The sequence below is a fragment of the Danio rerio genome, chromosome 23 (genome assembly GCF_049306965.1).
Source record: "Danio rerio strain Tuebingen ecotype United States chromosome 23, GRCz12tu, whole genome shotgun sequence".
Classification (NCBI taxonomy): domain Eukaryota; kingdom Metazoa; phylum Chordata; class Actinopteri; order Cypriniformes; family Danionidae; genus Danio; species Danio rerio.
The window spans coordinates 8,672,501-8,694,544 of NC_133198.1; the positions used below are offsets into that span (position 1 = coordinate 8,672,501).

The 22,044-nt window shown below is 37.1% G+C and overlaps 1 protein-coding gene across 7 annotated transcripts in view; it reads right to left on the minus strand.

Annotated features, from left to right (window-relative positions):
• Positions 1 to 18,690, minus strand: part of oprl1 (opiate receptor-like 1) — a 318,025-nt gene extending 299,335 nt beyond the window's left edge. For 3 of the 7 annotated variants that reach the window (XM_073938205.1, XM_073938212.1, XM_073938207.1), the window contains exon 1: positions 18,446 to 18,672. The gene's annotated coding sequence lies outside the window, so the exon portion shown is untranslated. Of the gene's footprint in view, positions 1 to 8,625; positions 8,719 to 18,445 lie in introns of all 7 variants that reach the window. The other 4 variants (XM_073938211.1, XM_073938206.1, XM_073938208.1 and 1 more) reach the window with 3 other exon arrangements.
• Positions 18,691 to 22,044: the final 3,354 nt, after the last annotated feature.

Genomic DNA, 22,044 nt, shown 5'->3' on the forward strand with positions numbered 1-22,044 from the left:
TGTTTCCCCATGGAGAGGTTTTTGTTTTCCCAGCCAACTACACTTAATTGAGCCAAAGAAGAGCTTAATAAATGCTTAAATCAGGTGTGCAAGCAGTGGACTCGAACTAAATAACATGCCTTGTGCCTGCAGGACAAAACACTTCAAACTGACAAGAGACTGAGCTGCATTTACTTACTACATAAACAGAGTTTCCCCTCGTGACTCAGTGCACGGAATGTGAATGAAATGAAATTTGCACTGTTATTAAGTTTGCCTTAGTAATTAGATCTTATTAATATAAAAAAATTGAATTTTTTAATAATCTAACAATCCTAAAAAGGCCAATTCAATTTCATTTTTATTGCTGATAAACCACACTGAAACTTTCAAGCAGTACTTCATTCAATTAAGCATGCATCTTTCATTTCAGTTGAATATTATTTGTTTTATTTTTCAAGTAATATATTTTCAATATAAGTTAAATTGTTTTGGCCAATGTAAAATTTTAAGGTTATTCACACAGGCCAGTGCATGTTTATTTAACAGAAACTCAACATGCTTTCTACTTTCATGGACTTAAAAAATATAGTTAAGAGTTCACACTTGAGCTGATGATTGTTTTTTAAGCAAGTTTGGCATGCTGTCCCGGGAGAGAGCCCTGAGCTCAAAAGGTCATCGAGCCCGGAGTTTTAAGCTCAGGGAGATCTCGACAACTCCCCCTTTTTAATAAGACCTGATGACTAAAATGATTGCTATGAGATATGCTGCTGGATGAGAGTATGACTAGTGCTAAATTTAGATTGATCAATTTACTTGTAGTGCAAGTTTTTGGAATGTGGGAGGAAACCGGAGAACCCGGGGGAAACCCACACTAGCACTGGAAGAACATGGAAACAACTGGGCCACCGTGCCACCCTATGAACGGAAATGTGGAGGAGTAGGGGTGGAAGGGGGGGATTCTTCAAATCGAAGATGACTGTAGTGAGAAACCCTGGCTCTTTATTGTGGGTTAGGAATCATCTGATTGGTGGATCATAAATAGTTAATGCAGAACCAGCCGTGATCAATCATAATCATGTGATACTTTTGAAATTAGTTTATAAATAAACTTAGTTTGAGGCAAATAATTTATTTTTTATTGGCTCAAGTGATAAAATTTAGACGTGAAACCATTACCCTGATTTTTTTTAATTGGATGAATGAACATGTATGGGAATTGATTTTGATTTTTGATTTTGATTGAAGCTATATATCTTCTAATTTAATAGAATTTCTTCAACAAGACAAATACGCTTTGTACCAGGTTATATAACATTGTTCTCAGGAAGATAGAGGCTGTTTTTTCAATTCCAAGAACGCCGAAAACGGACTTGCGTTCTTGTGGAGACCGGTCTTGCCAGGTGTCCTCGGAAGAACGAACTCAGGAGACCGTGAGAGCAGAGAACGCGTCCTTTGAGAAATGAGATGAGCAAACAAACCTATTTCCTTTATCAAGATGTTCATGGTAATGTTTACTTTCACCGTTTATTCAGGGAAACTCCTGAGGTAAATAAGTGATATCTCTGAACTTTAATAATAAATCTAAATAAATTGCTGTGCTTCCCACCTCCAGTCGCAATGACTTCTGGGACTTCTAAAATGAGTTTGGTGCTCAAGTCTGCATTGGTGCGTCCTCGATATCAAGAACACATCCGGGAAGTTTCACGCGTCCTCTGTTCTTGTGGTCTTGAGTATTGGAACTGAACTTTGGCAGCTGATGATGACGTTACATGAGAACATGAGGACGCAATATCGCTGAAGAACGCATATTTAGAAACAGCCAGAAAGTATTGTTTAAGGCTAATTACTTTTTTTCACTAAATCAAGTGATAAAATTTAGATGTGAACCTTTAACCTAATTTGTAATAATTGGGTGAATGAAAACTTTTTTCAACTGCAAAAAAAGTTTTTAATTTTAATTCAATGTTATCTAAATCAAAAACTAAATTAACTTTAAACACTTTATTATTTGTCTATGACAGGCTTTAAGAGATTTTCCATAAGAGATTTTCATTGTGCAATGTGCTAAAAATTTTATTTAACAATATCATTAAATTATTAGAACATTTTTATATGAGATATCAAGTGCAAATTTAAATTTAGTATAATGACATTTAATATCTATCTGATATCACAATTTTAAAAGAGCGGAAAACAAATACAATATCTCTTTTACCTATACCCACATTGTCTATTTTTTCATTATTTGTACTTTTGTATTGTATTTTTCTACTGAATTTTGAAATTCAAAATGGATGTTTAAATCAATGTGGTTTCTGCAGAGTCTTTATTATTTAAAATGTGTTCATCATAATTTCATTTGTTTTTCAGAACATGCATTATACATATTCAAACCAGCCACTTTTTTAGGCACACCTTACTAGTTCCGGGTTGGATCCACTTTTGCCTTCAGAACTGCCTTAACCCTTCATGGCATAGATTCAACAAGGTACTGGAAATATTCATTTAAGATTTTGTTCCATATTGACATGATTGCAGCACACAGTTGCTGCAGATTTTTTTGCTGCACATTCATGATGCGAGTCTCCAGTTCCACTACATCCCAAAGGGGCTCTATTGGATTGAGCTCTGGTGACTGTGGAGGCCATTTGAGTACAGTGAACTCATTGTCATGTTCAAAAACCAGTCTGAGATGATTCGCATATTATCTTGGTGGAAGTAGCCATTAAATAATGGGTAAACTGTGGTCATAAACAGATGGACATGGTCAGCAACAATTAATACTCAAGTAGGCTGTGGCATTGAAACATTGCTTAATTGGTACTAATGGGCTTAAAGTGTGCTAAGAAAATATCCCCCACAGCACCACCACCAGCCTGAACCATTGATACAAGGCTGGATGGATCCATGCTTTCATGTTGTTGATGCCAAATTTTGACCCTACTATCTTAATGTCGCAGCAGAAATACAGACTTAGACCAGGCAATGAATTGTATGCTCAGTTTCATGTTCTTAGCTAACAGGAGTGGCACCTGGTGTGGTCTTCTGCTGCTGTAGCCCATCTGCCTCAAGTTTCGACGTGTTGAGTGTTCAGAGATGCTCGTCTGCATACCTTAGTTGCAGGGCCAAAACAAGCTGAACTAAAGCTCTAGGCAAATGACGGTTGTGCGTGAAAATCCCAGTAGATCTGCAGTTTCTGAAATACTCAGACCAGCCCGTTTGGCACCAACAACCATGCCACCTTCAAAGTCACTTAAATGACCTCTTCTCAATTCTGATGCTGGGTTTGAACTGCAGCAGATCGTCTTGATCATGTCTACATGCCTAAATGCATTGAGTTGCTGCCATGTGATTGGCTGATTAGAAATTTGCGTTATCAAGCAGTTGGACCGGTGTACCTAATAAAGTGGCCGATGAATGTACATGTTTATATAACAACTTTTTTTTTAACTATGTCACTAATCAAAATCACAGCGCATGAAAAAATAAAACCACAGAGTTTGATGTTGAGTCTTAAAATCGAGAACCATTTAGTAAGTTGCAACCTGTGGTCTAAATGTAAATAAAGTGAGTAAGGTGTGTGTGCGTGTGTGTTTGACACCAGCAGCCTCTTTCCTCTCCCTCTGTCACTATGATAACATTACAACTGAGCAATTTCTCTGTCTGACACGTGCGGTATGGCCTGAGATGGAGAGATTCTCTGGAGAGGGATAGAGAGAGGGACAGGTGCCACGATGTGTCAGAGCACGCCATGAGATTCAATCAAACTCAATCATTCAGCTCAGCACTGCAACCATCTGACTGGTAAACATGAATACTTCTGCAGCCGTGCTCATCTATATTATAAATCTGGTCCATCTCGGTTTCACTCTGGACAACACAGGGGAAAAACAAGAAAAGGCATCATTTGGAAAAGTTATATGGCTGCAGAGATGTCTCTCAAATTTCTTTCCACTAAAAAAAAAAAGAATAGAAAAAGCTAGACAGGTCAAAATAAAAACAGGTCAAAAACTAAAACACAGGCACAATCTAAACATGTGATGCCATGATTTTTTTTTTGTTAAGTATTAACACTTTTTTTGACATTGCTATTACATAACATATTATATAACAAATTTGTTTTCAGTCTATAGCTTTTTTTCAGTTGGCCTATACTCGACTTCAACGCTAAATATAGATGCTATAACATTGGGTTGATTTGTGTTTTTTTAGTACAGTCCACATGACTGGATTTGATGACAAGTGTTTGTTTAATGCAGGGCAAAGCTCCAAGGTTAGCAATTCCCCATCCAAACAGTTGTTGAATTTGTTTGAATTAATTTGAATCAAAATCATTCATTTTCCTTCGGCTAAGAGTACTTTCACACCTGTGGATTGATTCTTTTGTTCCAAAACAGGGATTAAAATTGTGACAATGTTTATTTTTGTTATTAGTGGGCTTCGCTTTTAGGTCTGGAGGCCCCCTAAATGTATGGGCCCTTAGAATCCGTGTATAAGCCCCAGAATCCATGTATGGGCCCTTGAATTGTTAGACTGTAACCGCGGCTGTTCTTCCCACGGCACTCATCGGTGCTTTCATTTCTAAAGCCAAGTGCAGCCCTTTCTTTTGAGCAGGTGAAGACAATGACCAATCATAGGGGTGTAAGACCTCGTTTGTCAGCGCTCAAAAAGCAAGCGGGATACATTTATATTAGTTAATTCGCTATAAATGCTCCTGTTGTATTCTGTGCATGTATTGGAGTTTTGTTTTAAACATTCAAAAAGAGGGTTTTCTTTGAACAGGTCAAATTAAAGGTATAGTTCATACAACGCAATCTCACGGCAATTCGTAACTTTATTTTGTTCATATGAATTCGTACGATCTAATTCATACAATTTAGGACGATTTGCTCATCACCCAATGGCGGTTGGGGTTAGGGGTGGGGTTGGGTGCCACGACTCCTTTTTTAAAATCGTAGACTTTCGTACGACTGAACTCATACGAATTTGTACGAATTAGCCAGTAAACTGACAAAACGTAAAATACTTACGCTTCCTCTTGAGATCAGGCTGGTTCAAATATCTGACTGCTTGTATTAAACGACAAAATTGTATTACAAATAATATATAAATATTAATATAATTATGGATTTTAATAAAAAAATAATTGTGTTGTGAAGAAAAAATCTAATTTTATATGGAAAGCATCGTCAATGCACCGAAATATCGAATTGAACCGAATCAATGGTATAATAACCATAACCGAACCGTGAGAACAGTGTAGTTTCACACCCCTAGTCAAAACCAACCATTTCATACTAGGCGTAAATAATCTGGTAATAAATGAAAATATAAAATTGTTTCTGAAGATTTTTTTTTTAATTACATATACTTAAGCCACATACCTGCTATGGAGATATCAGATGTATAGACCAATTTGACACATTGAGTAAATGCACTTTAAGGCACCTACGAGTTATCTTTTGCATTTTCTTGATTACTGTCGCCTCTAGTAAATTTGTGTAATTTTAATTTCCTTTTTTTAACAATAGTTGCCCCTTTTCATTTTTGCTGTGTGACCATGCCATCCAAATTTTGTAGTTTGCAATAAAAAATAATAATCAAAAATTAAAAATAAACAAACAGTCAACAAACATCAATGCATACATAAAATCAACAATCCAATTAAATTAGAAAATCCCACTCTTCAATCTCCGTACGGAATTTCAGATATCGTTCACATCCATGTGAGAGTCAGGCTCTCTAAACAACATCTGATAACACTGACCTTATTAAAAACACCAATTCATGTGAACGTTTCATTCGGTATTGATAAGATCTGTGAGGCTGAGGCACAAGCTTAGGACAAAAGAGGTAGTAAAAACACAATATATGGTGTATTTTAGCATGTCCTTGTTGGCTATTGTGTGTTTTTTATTTTTTTGCAGATCTGGTCGGCACAGAAAAATAAAACGTTATGAGTATTTCTGAGGCAGGTCATAAATCACCAGCCTGGTTAGAAACTACAATAAACACACACACACACATACAGAGTGTGTACACCGACACACAAGAAAGCTCAGAAAATGACAAATGGCCATCCAGATAACAGATGCAATAACTAAGCACAACAAGCATTGTCTTTTTAGTGCACTTCGGCGGTTTTAATGTGCTGAAGCCGTTTGATTTATATGTAATACCTAATAAAATAATAAGCACAGGTGATTCAAGGTGATTCTGTTTGAAAGTGCTTTGCGCATGGGGTGCCAAAGGTTTGTCCTTCGTCTGAGCTCTTAGCAAAAGGTAAGGGACATTCAGGCAGAATTAAAAACATCCATCATCTACAGACGCGCACACAAAGTTTTTGAGATGGCCAAAATGAGGGGTGTGTAACAATCTATAGTGACTTATAGAAGATTGAAAAGCCATCATTTACTTCAGAAAAACAAACCCACACTTTCCATTTGAACTCTTTTTTTTTTTGTGTGTGGTGGTGGTTGCGTTTGCACTGTGGGGTTCGAGATAAAAGACGAGAGTACATGTGATGTTTTATGACCTGAGCTCTTGACAGCGTGTGATGTTATTGGACGTCACTTATCAAACCTAAACTGAGAAAGACCAAAGGGCTCCAATAAATCGACTGTCTCCTAGCAACAACTTGACTGGTGACTTTCCTTCTCTCGCAGGTTGAACCTCTATTAGATTCTATACTGGATGACAAGGGGGAGATTGGATATTTACTGTATGTATGGTAGAGATGCTTTGATTAGTCGTTTTGCAGGCAATGCAACTAGTGATTTCTTGTCATCATCACAATTGGTCAAAATAGATACAATATAAATTGTTATAGATCCTGACCATTCAAGCCTTTAATAAGTAGGGATGTAATGTTTTACCTGACTCATGATTAGATACGATTCAAGATACTAATCTTACAACTCAAGATTTAGTTACATTTTTTTTTTTTACAAGATTATTTGAAACTAATTTGGTGAAGAGCCCTGTCATTTTTTTAAATGCTGCACATTTTATTTTATTTTTTTATGTTCAATGAAGTAAAGAACTCAGGATTGTCTGGATCTTGATGTGTTAACCCCTTTTGTAAAACCTAATGTAAAAAACCCAGGTGTTATTATGGATAGTGACTTTAAACTGGATAAACAGATTAATTCGGTAATTAAAGCTAGTTTTTTTTCCAGTTGAGGCAATAATCCAAATTAAAGAGCCCATATTATGGGTTTTTGACAATTCCCCTCCATGTAGTGTGTAACAGCTCTAAGTGAAGTGAAGTATCCAGCTAAGGCTTAAATCTGTTAGTGTACAGTGTTTAAAACCGTTGATTCATCTATAAAAGAATTGACTCATAGTGCTTCAAACGAGTCGCCTTGATAACAAGTCATTAGGTGTTTCGCCATGACGTACTAATGAAACCAAGTTATTCACGTGCATGCGCAAACCCGGGAGATTTGAAACCTGCGGCCCCGCCCTCTGACACAGAAACCCAGACACACACACACCCACAAACACACACACACACACAAACATGCTGGTCGATTGAAGTCACACTGCAGATGGATATTATCGAGTCTCTACCCAAAGATGAAACCTCAGCATTATAGCCAAGCAGTTGGAAACTACTGGAAACTTCTGCAAACTACATGCTACAAAGAATACTTCATTGGCGTTTGTTAAAGAAAGGTTCAGTAAAGAGTAACTTACTGCTGGACATGTTAGGATGGGTTTCTTCCTCCATTTCTCAAGTGTAAGTACGTGCGATTAAAGTTGTTGCCTCGTTTACTCTAGCTTGCAAATGTATTTAGTTGTGATTTGTTACTTGTAACCGTGTGTACTGTATCAGGTTAACTTGCTTTATTCTCTTATCGCGTGCAAAGTCACGTTAAAAACGCGACGCGTGCTGCTTTGTTTATGGAGCTCTGTGGACGAGGGTAGTGTGTGTGTGCGTGTGTGTGTGTGCGCGTGCGCTGTCGTCCGGAGGTATGTGTGTGAGTTTGTGTGCGCGCGCGCGTTGTCGTCCGGAGGTGTGTGTGTGTGCGCACGCGCAAGGACGGGGACAATATGTGTGTTTGTATGCGTGTCTGTGAAAAGAGCAGAGTGAGACAAGCTAGGAGATCTCCTTGACAGTTTTTGGAGTTTTTGCTCAATAAAATAGTTAGTCGTCTGTATTTTCAAGTCCATCGACTGTATTTACATTGACCCACTGGCAGCTAAAATCCACGCCTACACTATCGAGCGTGTATGCACTGTGATTACTTTTATATTGCTGATTAGCTGTTTGGCATTTCACTCTCTGACTGAAGGCAGTCGACCAATCGCAACAGACTGTCATCGGTCCAATCAGCGCTTATTAGCTTCGCACTAAGGAGGGGTTTGGGAACAAATGAATCACTGGACGATTCATACGGGGGTCGCTGGGATAATTAGGTAAAAATAAATGCAGATTATAAGACCATGAAAGTGTTTTTTGACCTTGCATGCATATTAAACTGTTGTTGGAGACCCTTACAACCAAGATATGACCCTATTTCACGTATAATATGGGCTCTTTAAAGTCTTTTTGTCTTTTAACAACTTTGGAAGGGTTATACATAGTTTTATCTCTACTCTAGATTATTGTAATGCCCTCTATGTTGGTATTAGCCATACCTTCATTACTTGTCTGCAGATGGTGCAGAATGCTGCTGCTCGTTTCCTAACGGGAGCACATTACACCCATACGGGCTTCTCTTCAGTGGCTTCCTGTAAAGTTTAGGATACATTTTAAGATTCTAGTCTTGGTGTTTAAATGCCTAAATGGACTAGCACCAAGATACTTGTGCTCATTAATCCAGTTGTACACTACATTAAGGGCACTTAGATGTACTGATCCGTGATATTTTTATCTAAGGTTATTATACCATCAGAATCTTATACTGACCCATGCCTACCCACAATGCATCGCCGCTGTAAACAGGAAGATATGGCCTAGAATGCAGCCAAAATAAATTACCTTTCCTTGCTGTTACAGTAACGCATTACTAGTTACGTGTTACTGCCCACTGTTCATGGCTGAGCTAAAGTGTTCAACATTTACTATTATGATAGTTTGAACCAGAGTAAAGGTTATAGGGTCAGATGGAATCTGTGAACATTTTTGCTATTTCTGGGCAGAATTTTGGTAAAAATCTGCGGATTAATGTGGAATGGTTTTGGGAATATCATAAGTAAAACCTTAATATAGGAAATAAAAAGTAATACCTTTTTAGCTAGTATTTAATGTTTACAGTGCAAATTCAATTAGATCCACTTTGTTTGGGAAACAAAGCAAGTCTCACACATAATATATCTACAAAAAAGACAGAAAATATTACTTTACAAACTATATTGTAAAAAATCATAAAATGTTGATATTAGTCAATAATATTACTGAAATTTGTTTAAAAATGGAATATATGTGAATTTACACACATTTACACAAGTAAATAAACAGAATTAATGATAAGCTAAAAATCTGCGGAATTCTGCAAGCATAGATTCCGTGTGGGCCTAGTTATTTCACACTGAATCTGAAAATTTCATCCATAATTTTCGTACATTAAAAAAATTATTTTTATTTCATGTTGTGTCGATCGTAATGCCACCTTACAATCAAGTAAAATACAGAATGCCATCTCTTGAGCCTCTTTTAGCACAAAACAGTGCATAATACAAAGACAATGTAGCGAACAGCTAAGAACCCTATGCTGGATTCAGTGACTGCCACACCTCTCCCCTGTTACCGTTTTTGACATATTGCCAGTCCCTGTTCAGGATTTGTTTACGTACGTAAATGTGTGAAGCATCACAATCAATGCATCAAAATTCCACTGATTTCCTGAAAAAAAAAAACTTTGCATTAGGGGATAATGCAGCGCAGCTCTTTGATAAGGAGATGTTTAGCGTTTTTTTTTTTTTTTTTTTTTTTTTCAGAATCAATTAATTACTACTTTTTAATACTAGTCTAATTACAATTAGACTTGTTGTGCAAGGTTTTTGTACATAAAAAAAAAATAAACACATACGAAAATTTTGTACTTCAGTATTTAACTGGCCTTAAGGCTGAAAGCCATCAAAGTGCTAATGAGAGATGAGTGTGATATGGCACAAACACAGAAGAGCTTTTATTTTGCTTAAACTGATTGTTACCGTGTTATGTTTCTCGTTTGATTTTTTGTTTGATTTGCATGGGCTTTAGGCGCACCAGAAAGTCAATCATTCTGCTTTGAAAATGTGTGTTACATGCTGGAACGGCTGTCTTTATTTTGGTTCTTTTAACCCGCCCAATGCCAGATTATTCATTTATATTTCAGCACCCCGGGTTGCCTCGTTGGAAAACCACATATTTCATTCATTTATACAGAAAGGCTCTCAAAGCATACACCCGTGACCAACATGCGACATCTAGTGGACAGTAGCAGACTCCGAAATAAGACGCAGATTCAGAGTTCCACATGAGGTGGTTATTAATTAGCAAATTATATAAATATTAAGAACATATAAGCATTAGGTTAGGTGGATACACTGTAACCCCGTGTCCTAATAACACGCTATGTGACGAGATACGCAGTGATACGCAATTTGGCTGTATGCACCAGACGAAACGCGACAGAAATTTAAACACGGCCATTCAGAAGCACAGAATATGTACTCACTCAAGAAACGGTAAGGTTTGTAATCAATTAATACATATTAAATCTTTTAAACATTATTAAATGTACATGCTGAATCATGCTGTTAATTTTATTTTCAAGATCTGAGGTACAATCTGCTGCTGCTTTCAGTAGTATGGCAGTAAATGTCATGTTAAATGGCATTTAAACTCACATTGTTAGCATTTAACAACCTAATAAAACACATGAGGTTTACCTTTTTTCTGTTGTTCAGCTGAAAGGAATAGAAACTGTTTCTAACATATCAGTTTGAGATGTTGGTTAAAACAAAAACTCCTTTTAATATGGAAAATATTTGTTCTATCGCGAGTCATTGCTTTTATTTAAAACACGACTTAAATCAGCCTTTAGGCTCAATAGTCAGACTCGCTCCTGTCCTCAATCTGGCAACCTCTGCTATACCTAGTACAACCACTAGGTGTCAAACTCACATACTGCACCTTTAACAAAATCCCTATTTTATTATAATATTATTTTTGCTATTTTGCTAAATTTGTTATTAAAATTAATAGCATTTTTAAAAAGAAATTACTTGAGGTAATTGTTAGATAATAGCATGGTTCATCTAAAAACAAAATAATAATATGTGCAACCAATATGTTACCATTATACAGGCTCTCACAGAGAGAAGCTAAGCAAAATGATGATTTCATTACACAATAAATCACTGTAATCCTCTTCATTTTAAACACCTCCACGATGCGCATGGTGCTCTTTAATAATTACCACATACATTAAAATAAATGTTCAATATAAAATGTAAAATTATTTTCATGCGGATTTATGAGGCATGAATAGTTCTACAGAATGAGAGCCGGAAAAAGCTCCAGACGTGCCGTGAAATCAAAAACAGAGCAGGTGGAAAGGCTTGTCACCAACAATTAGCTTGTATTTATACTATTTGATGCTGTGCAATTCTGATGGATGCAAAAGATGAATTAAGACGAGACAGACTGAAGAAAAAGCTAAACATTAAAGGTAATGTAGGCAGATGGCTGACTAACCGAATGAAAAGATAATTGGTGCCAATTGAAGTCAGCAACGCTATACATAATTCTTTTCCGACTAAGAAAATGACTGATGTTTACAGGGTATGAGAAATTCCACCATATGCCTATTTGTTGCATCAGTGTGTGTTATCCATACATAGAACTTGTATTCAATTCATCCTACTGTATAACCTATTATACCAAAAATAAGCATATTTATCTGCTTGTGGGGATATTGCAAACTGTGAAATGGCAGATTTGGCATTTATTTATTCTGTTTAGGCTTTCTCCAGCCATTGGCATCCCTTCTTGGCTGAATTTTATGACACTGTGAACGCCACATGAGTCTTCTCTTTTAACATCCACTTGGCATTATTTCACTTCAGCGATTTACCATTTTTCCTCTCTTTTTCTAGAACATGAAAACTCATACATCACACACAATTATCCCTCACAAAGCTGCTCCTTCGGGACAATGAATTCATCAGCATTCTGATTGCTTGGCGTATCTCTTGCTTTTTTGGCATTGTCTTCACTTTCTCTCAGACTGGCCTCTTTTTATTGTGTTGATCCATGCACAACTACACATTATAATGAGCGTCATTTGCAAAAGCAATGGGCCTCATTCAAGAAACACAAGCAAAGGAAATTTCAGTGTAATTTTCCGCTAAATTGAAGGAAACAGTTTACAGTTTCGTGTGTCATTTCTCACAGAATGATGTCTGCTGCTCTTTCATGAACCGCCCATGTGATTGTTTCCAAACAGGCTTTACGGTAACTCTTTACAGTAAAGTTCTATTAGTTATTAATTGTAAATGTATATACTAACATAAACAAACAATACAAGTACAGTGCATCCGAAGTTTACATAGCGCTTCACTGTTTCCACAATTTTTAATGTTACAGCCTTATCCCTGAATGGATTAAATTTATTTATTTCCTCAAAGTTCTACACACAATACCCCATAATGACAATGTGAAAAAAGATGTTGAAACTTTATTAAATTTTAAATTAAAAATTAAATTTATTAAAAATAAAAACCCTGAAAAATCACGTGCATAAGTATTCACAGCCTTTGCCGTGAAGCTCTAAATTGAGCTCAGGTATGTTCTGTTTCCACTGATCATTCTTGAGATGTTTCAGCAGCTTAATTGGAGTTCACCTGTGGTCAATTCAGTTGATTGGACATGATTTGAAAAGGTATGCACATGTCTATAGCTGCGTCCCAAATGGCACACTATACACGATGCACTCATGCACTATGTACTAATGCACTTACACACTCAACAGCATAGTAATATGCATGTAGTGTTGTCCCAAATGGAGCACTAATGTTTTTTTTACTAAACGGAAATTCAAACCGTTTCGCTGATGACATTTGACGGTTGGTTGAAATAAATGGCCAAACTATCAAATGATATCTGCCGTAAGTAATGCTGCATTCACCATCAGGAGGCACTATACATCACTCTCGTAGGAGAATTTTGCTTTCACCGCCCAAAATAAATAAAGTTATCCAACATGTGCACCTTATGGCTCCACCTCTTACACTACGTGAGCAAACCTGCGGTCGTTGAGTGCGTGAAGTGTTCATCATTACACACTTCATTTTACCGGCTGAATGAGTGCATCATCCGGGAAATTAAAGTGCACTTATTATTTTTAGAATTTTCAGTGTGAACGCACTGCTCACACTATTTAAACTACAAAATGGCGTAGAATAGTGAGTGCACAAATATGCGATTTGGGACGCAGCTTATATAAGGTCCCAGGGTTGATCGTGCGTAATTTTGTGCTTTGTCATGCACTAAGACAAAGGAATTGTCTGAAGACCTCCGAGACAGGATTGTTTCGAGGTACTAGGCTGGGGAAGGTTGCAGAAACAATTTTGCTGCTCTAAAAGTTCCAATGAGCACAGTGGCCTCCATCATCCATAAGTGGAAGATGTTTGAAAACACCAGGGTTCTTTCTTGAGCTGACCAGCCATCCAAGCTGAGTGATCGGGGGAGAAGAGTCAGGGAGGTGATCAATAACTCTCTAATCACTCCATCTAAGCTCCAGCGTTCTTTTGTGGAAAGAGGAGAACTTTACAGAAGGACATCTGTGCAGCATTCCAGCAGTCAGGCCTGTAGGGTAGAGTTGCCAGACAAAAGACACTCCCTGTCTGGAATTTGCCAAAAGGCATCTGTAGGACTCTCAGACCATAAGAAACAAAATTCTCTGGTCTGAAAAGACTAAAATTGAACTTCTTGGAGTGAATGTCAGGGGGTTACGTTTGGAGAAAACCAGGCACCCCTCATCACCATGTAATACTATCTCTACAGTTAAGCATGGTGATGGCAGCATCATCATGCTTCAGAGTGCTCTTGACCTCAAACTGGGGTGACAGTTCATCTTCCAGCAGGACAACAACCCAAAGCACCCCCCAAAATGTCAATGGAGTGACTTCACAACAACCAATGTCCTTGAGTGGCCCAGCCAGAGCCCAGACTTAAATCATATTGAACATCTCTGGAGAGATCTGAAAATGGCTGTACACCATCGCTTCAAATTCAACCTGAGCTTGGGTTACTGCAAAGAGGAATGGGCAAAAATTCCCAAAGACAGATGTGCCAAGCTTGCGGCATCATAGTTGAAAAGACTTGAGGCTGTAATTGCTGTCAAAGATGCATCAACAAAGTATTGAGCAAATTCTGTGAATACTTACGTTCATGTGATTTTTCAGTTTTTTTTTTTTAATAAGTTTGCAACAATTTAAAAAAATACTTTTTCACATTGTCATTATGAGTATTGTGTGTAGAAATTTAAGGAAATAAATGTATTTAATCCATTTTGGAACCAGGCTGTAACATAAAAAATGTGGGATAAGTGAAGCACTATGAATACTTTACAGAAGCAACGTGTTAAGTTGTTCATTGTTAGTTCTTGATAACCCATAACCAATGTAAAAATCAAAATGTAAAATTACCAGAGCACATTGTTATTATTTAGGTTAAAAACAATAATTCTCTGAACAAAAAAAGTCAATCTTCAATTAAATCTGACAATATGCTTCTGCGTTTAGATTGAAGGTCCTGCTCTGTTGACGTCAGTTTGACAGCTTCACATGTATTATTTTTAACTACGCCCCTCGTACCATTTGTTTGCTATAAAAGAATAATATCCAAATGAAAGCCCCGTCCCTACTCAACATTACATTTCAGCAAACAATAACTGACTTTGGCATTGTTTTTCAAATAAACAAGTGTGTTCACTTAGCATGTTTCTTAAATATCTGCAACATATTATACTGTCTTTATGCTTTAGAAAAGTCAAAAACCTACATACAACACATTTAAGTAACATGAAGTAATGGAATAATATACTGAAGTTTTAGTGGTTCATTTACACTGATCAACAAACAGCTTATGCCGAGTTCAGACTGCATGATTTTCCAACTAGTCGTGTCACTGATGTTTTCACACTGCATGACTATCTGGGCTGGCGTTTCGTCGCTGCTTTGTTTACACTGCAAGATGGTTCGGCGACATGGACTTTCACATTGCATGACTTTACTATAGGGAGAATCGCCGACAACTTCGTCCAAACTACGTCTCACAGGTAAAAACATGTAGTATGTCTTTTGTTATTAACTACATAAAGAGAAAGAAGCCTTTAATGGGTTGGTCCTTAGTCCTGTCAAACCACCACTAGTTTTCCCTCCATTTCGTGGTTCCAAATAAACCGAAAAAGGGCGCTTTGAACTTCTCCCCCAGCCTCCCGCTGGCCTGCAGCAGGTATACACACACGCACACACAAGAGAAAGCTGCTCTCTCATTGGCTGTAGGCGATGGCTGATGTTATTTTCAGTCAAAACTCAATTCACACGGCATGATTTGAATCGCCGACAGCTCCAGATATTTAGCACACCAAATATCTCACAGGCATCGGCGACTCATCTGCGATTCTCTCAGATCGCGTCTTTGATCGTTCATACTGTGTGATTGTCACTCACATGCACGAGCAGCGATTTGCCTGTGATTTCAGGCATTTGTCGGCGAGCCAAAATCGGGGCTAAAATCACGCAGTCTGAACTAGGCATAAGTCCCTTTATTAAACCAGGGTCGCCACAGCGGAATGAACTGCAAACTTATCCAGCACGTTTTTACGCAACGGCCCTTCCAGCCGCAACCCATCTCTGGGAAACATCCACACACACTCATACACTACGGACAATTTGGCTTACCCAATTCACCTGTACCGCATGTCTTTGGACTGTGGGGGAAACCGGAGCACCCAGAGGAAACCCACACGAACACAGGGAGTACATGCAAACTCCACACAGAAACACCAACTGAGCCGAGGCTCGAACCAGCGACATTCTTCCTTTGAGGCGACAGCACTACCTACTGCGCCACTGCGTCGTTCAAACCCATACCATAAATTAGACCACTAATGTTGCATTCTTGCGCATAATTCACAGAGAAAGTGTTTTTCCAAAGTGTTTTTTTTTTTTCAATTGTTCTTCTGTAAACACACTAGGTGGATTTATTTGACTGCAGCAGTCATGTATGGGGTATATGCCGAAGCATGCTAATAGGACTTTTAATTTGCCATTAACTTGGGTCAAGCGCTTCCGGCGAATTGAATGGCAATGCAAAATCCGGTGCGTTTAAGGTCTGTTTTCTTTAAAAATCAGCGATCTCCACTAGCTGAGTGATATCCGATTTAAAGTGGGTCTCAGATTGTACAAGAAGCACTGCATTAAATTACATTTCCCCAGCCATATCTTTATTATATGAGCATTTATTTTACCCCTTTATATTCAATGGAGCTTCTGCGTTAGCCTGCCGATTCTGACGGGCGCGTGCGAGTAAACGGCTTTTTGTCTCGTTTTACGCTCGAGCAACTAAATAAATGCTAAAGTTTAATTAACTGAAAGTATTTTAATAACATTACAACATCGATGCTGTATAAGGAACCGTATAAAATGAGAAAAAGTTCACAATAACAGGTCGGCATATACCCTATTGTATCTTCCGCAACGTCTCAAACAAACAGCTTTCTAAAAATGCAGCACTCTAGTGAACAGAAGCTCAGACACTTTATCTTTGCTTCCAGTCCATTTAAACTGTGAATGCTCTGCATATCCAAAACATTTAAGAGACTGAGTTTGCAGACTGGCTAATTGATATAGCATTACTTTACTTCACTCTTTCATTTGAGGTAAAAAAAAATATATATATATATACCGGGAATGTGTATTCCTGTTTGCGGCTGTCTGTAATTTATTTATTTATAAAATTATGGTAATATTTTTTACAGATCTGTGCAATTACAGAGGAATTCAGGCGAGCAGAAGAATGCACCACTGATGCTTGATCTCAATTACTGGAAGTCACTTGCAAAACTATCTCAAGTTTAAAAAAGAACTTTTATTACAGTCTATTTTTTTATGTTTTCTCAAGCAAAGCTAATTTATATTCTAGGGGTAGGGGAAACGGATGACACATTTTGGATGGATTAATTAAAGTATTGCTGCGTGTAATCAAATTGTCAAAGATCACTGTCAGTGAATTATAAATTGCAGGAGACTATTTACAGTAAATATGAGGTCTGCGTGTTCAGAGTGTCAGTTTGAATTAATGGTGCAGTTTTGTTTACTACTACAAACATTTATTTTTTATTTCAAGCATTGTACCACATTATGTGGAAAAAAAAGCTATCATGATATGAAGAGTTCAGATGCAAAAACTTTTAAGTGCCATCTGAAATTTTCGTCTAATATTACCAGTTTTCTCAGGCTTTGATGTCTTGATTGAGTAATTTTGCTTTTATGGCAAAGAAAAGGGTTATTTTCATCAATTTTAACATGAAATAACTCAACATAAACATAAGAGCCTGAGAAAAATGCTGAATGCAGAAAAACATTATAGATGGCACTTAGAGGTTTTTGCATCTGATCTCTTTATATGTTATGTACACACAAAAACGTGTACATATTAATGACAAAATATGTATAACTTTAATAAAAACATTAAAATAATTTATTTTATCCTTATTTATCTTTGAAAAAAATTCTTATATTAAGGAAGTTTATGTTTGTACTAATTATTTTTATCTACATTTTCCAAAGGAAACTGCATGCTAAATAATTAAATGTTTAAATGTTTGTTTGTTACTAATAAATATTAAAAAAATCAAGCATCTTTAATTAAATCATAACTTTAAGAACAGATTTGATTCTAAATATAAAAATGGCACCAAAAGATTCCTCTATTCTAATATTTATTAGCAAAATAAATTAAATTAAATAGTTTAATTTAAATATTTTAGTTTCCATTTGAAAATCCACAATTGACAAAATAATGGCAAGTGGGCATATGCAATAAATATGTATAGCATCTGGGAAAACACTGCCACCTAACGGCTTCTCCTGGCAACACTCATGCTTTTTAAATAAACGCCTATAACTTGATAAATTATAAATTAGCATAACCATTTAAAAGAAAATTAATAAATCACCACTTAACAGAACTATACTTCTGCACAACGAAAGAAAAAAACACTTCGAATTTAATTATCAGCTAGTGCGGTCAGTTTGCTCTGAAGTTATTTATTTATTTACTTATTTTGCTTTCTTATTGAAGCTACACAAACAGGAGTTTTAATATAGTAAAAAAGTTTCCCACAAACAACTGATCACATTTAAGTTGGTCATTTTAAATCATCATCTTTGCCATGGTATTACTCCAAAAAGTCTTCTTACAAAGTATGCATTTTGAACAAACCTGTTATTAATTACTCACCCTCGTGTATAGTTCCAATTCCAAATGAAGACATTTAGATTAAAACGAGCCAAATCCCTCAGCCAGAAAGACGAGACGTCCAAAGTCCAGAAAAGAAACCAAAAACGGTGACTTCAGTGATTAAAAAAGCACTAAACGCTTGTAAACTATGGTGGAAATGCTTTTGTTTTCTTTCCCGCGTCAGATAATTAGTTTGCCCGTCTACTACGTGTAATGTGATTTGCCATGAAAGGCAGCATCGCAATACGCATGCGTCGTATTTGTCATTAGTAAACGCGCACCCTAATCTGATGCAGAAGTTTTTTTTACTTGTTTATATTTATTTGTTTGTTTGTATGTTTATTTATTTATTTGTGAGTTTGTTTGTTTGTTTATTTATTTATTTATTTATTGACCCACAAATTCCATAGAGCTTCATATTAGTTATTAGTTGAACTACTGAATCAAATGTTTTAACAAGGTTTTTGGTTCGTTTTATGGAACCAAAATGTTTATGTGGTTAGCACTGTCACCTAACAGCAAGAAGGTTGCCGGTTTGAGTCCCCTCTGTGTATTTCTGTTTAAAGTTTGCATGTTCTCCCTGTGTTCGTGTGGGTTTCCTCACAGTTTAAAGACATGCGCTATAGTTGAATTGAATAAGATAAATTGGCCATAGTGTATGTGTGTGATTGAGAGTGTATAGGTGTTTTCCAGTACTAAGTTGCAGCTGGAAGGGCATTCGCTGTGTCATCTGACGCCCCTGATGAATAATGAATAAATGAATGGTTCCTTTTATTTATTTATTTTTATTTATCTATGGAGGATAATAATAATAATTAATGATATTAATAATTCTTAACATTGATATAGCGCTTGTCTGGCACTCAAAGCACATGATGGACAGAGGCCTGTGGGCAAATTTGGTCAGGATGCCAGGGTTAAACCCTTACTCTTTTTCGAAGAACATCCAGGGAATTTTAACAACCACAGAGAATCAGGACCTCAGTTTAACCTCTTATCCGAAAGACAGCACTCACTGAGCAGTACCCTCACTAACACCACCTCCGGCAACAACCTAGCATCCAGGTACTGACTGGGCACAGCCCTGCTTAGCTTTAGTGGGTGACCATGTGAGAGTTGCAGAGAACTAGCTAGCCAGCAGGATGAGAGAGAGCTCTCAAATTTTATTTTAAGTTTCTAATAACAGAAGTAACTGTAATTAATAACAGAGTTTGCTTTTGGGGGGTTGGGGGTGAACTAATTCATTAATAGGGAGGGTCTCTATGAGCTCCATGAGCTGGGTTGAGAACCCTTGATCCAGATCATAAATTGGCTTGGACCATGAGGCTAATTGTGTGTGTTGAGAGCCACTGAAGACCAGGCAGTGCTCAACCCCTGGGAACTCTAAGGTTGTACAAACCAGACAAGCAAATCACCCCAAATCAATACCTCGCCCTGAAGCCTGGCGAAGGGCTTGGAGGTAATATAAATCATTAAAAGCAAACAACTAGCCACTAAAGGTAAACACGTGGGAGGACCAGAGGCCAGCTTAACAGCTCAATGCTGGACCCAGACAGGACCCTTGATCCTCAGAGTAAAATCATAAAACACACACGAAGATAAAAAATAAAAGCCTCAAAGTCAACAAGATGGTGGTTTGGCTGTAGAAGGACTGGCTGTTCAGGACGCTATCTTTTTCTATCAATAGTGATACACCGCACTAAAGGATTATAACCTTGCCCACAGCAAGATACACACATCTGTCAACTAGAGATGTCTTTAGCTTTTCAAAAATGACAGTTTTGTTATTATTTACTCAGCCTAGTATGAATCCAAAGCCACAAGGCCTTCTTTTGTCTGCGGTAAACAAATACTGCAGAAAAAATATTTAAATCCTGGCCCTGCAGACTTTATAAAAGTATTACCAAGTAATGAATATCTGTCTCTGAACAATTAAAATATTCTGAAAGTACATTTGCACAAGTTCATAACACTTCTGAGTCTGAAACTACAACTTTATAGCATTCTCCATTGTGTGTGTGCTTACATGCGAGTGCGTACATGTTTCTTGTTTTCCAGTTTAAATGTCCTAGGAATCTTATATTAAAGATACAGTTAGGATATATATAGACACAATTACAAAAGAGAAATGTTTATTTAATAGTTATAAATTATGAAGCGTATCAAAAATTAAGTGGGTTTATAAATGAACCAAGCGCAAATCCACAAATGGACTCAAATTTAATTCAAACAGAGAATTCATTTACATATCCCTTGACAGATTTCTTGGTTTGGTCTAACCACTTAACTGATTTCAACACAAACACACACATACAAATACAAAAAACACTCGCAAACACTAGGTCTGCTGTGCTAAATCGTGGTTAAATGAATTTTTATTTAATAAAATACTTAAAATGTAAAAAAAAAAAAATAAATAAATAATAATAATAATAATAATAATTATATATATATATATATATATATATATATATATATATATATATATATATATATATATATATATATATATATATATATATATATATACCCCAGCTGGCACCTCATCAGCACCGGATCGCTCACAGCTGGACCTCATCAGCCAGAGAGGCATAAAAGCCAACCCCACACAGGAAAAAGGCGAGCTTCATTCTCAGATGACTCCCTGTGCTAACGCTTGTGTCTCGCTGTCTCTTCCACAGCGGATTCCAGCTCGTGACGATCCAACACCCGAATTCTCACTTTCCTTCACCTTATACCCAGAGCACCTTTACCAAGAAGAGCACCGTATTTCACCCCTTTCACTTTGTAAATAAAGCACCCTCCGGGGACTTGTTTGTAACTAAACGTGACTGTGTACGTGTTTTCCCTCTGCCTCGCTACTATATTAGTAGTCACCTGCCACTTTATTATGTACACCTGTCCAACTGCTCAACGCAAATTTCTAATCAGCCAATCACATGGCAGGAACTAAATGCATTTAGGCATGTAGACATGGTCAAGGTGATCTGCTGCAGTTCAAACCGAGCATAATAATGGAGAAGAGAGGTGATTTAGGTACTTTGAACGTGGCATGGTTGTTGGTGCCAGACGGTCTGGTCTGGTGTAATTCAGACACTGCTGATCTACTGGGATTTTCACACACAACCATCTCTAGGGTTTACAGAGAATGGTCCAAAAAAAATATCCACTAAGCAGCAGTTCTGTGGGCGCAAATGCCTTGTTAAAGTCAGAGATCAGTGGAGAATGGTCAGTGCTGATAAAAAGGCAACAGTAATTCAAATAACCACTCGTTACAACAGAACTACCGTATTTTCCACACTATAAAGCGCACCGGATTATAAGACGCAGTCTCAATTACGGGGTCTATTTCTGTACTTGACCCATACATAAGGCGCACCGTATTATAAGGCGCACGCTAAAATACACTAAAAGCAAAACAGTTAACATAGTTTAGTTGAACTTTATTGTACTATTTAACAATACACTCACATTATTATTTTTTTCAATCAGTCTTCTCCCAAAAATCCATCAAAGTCCTCATCTTCTGTGTCTGAATTGAACAGCTGGGCAGTTTCGTCATCAAACACGCCGGGTTCTCTCTCATCATTGTCGGAGTC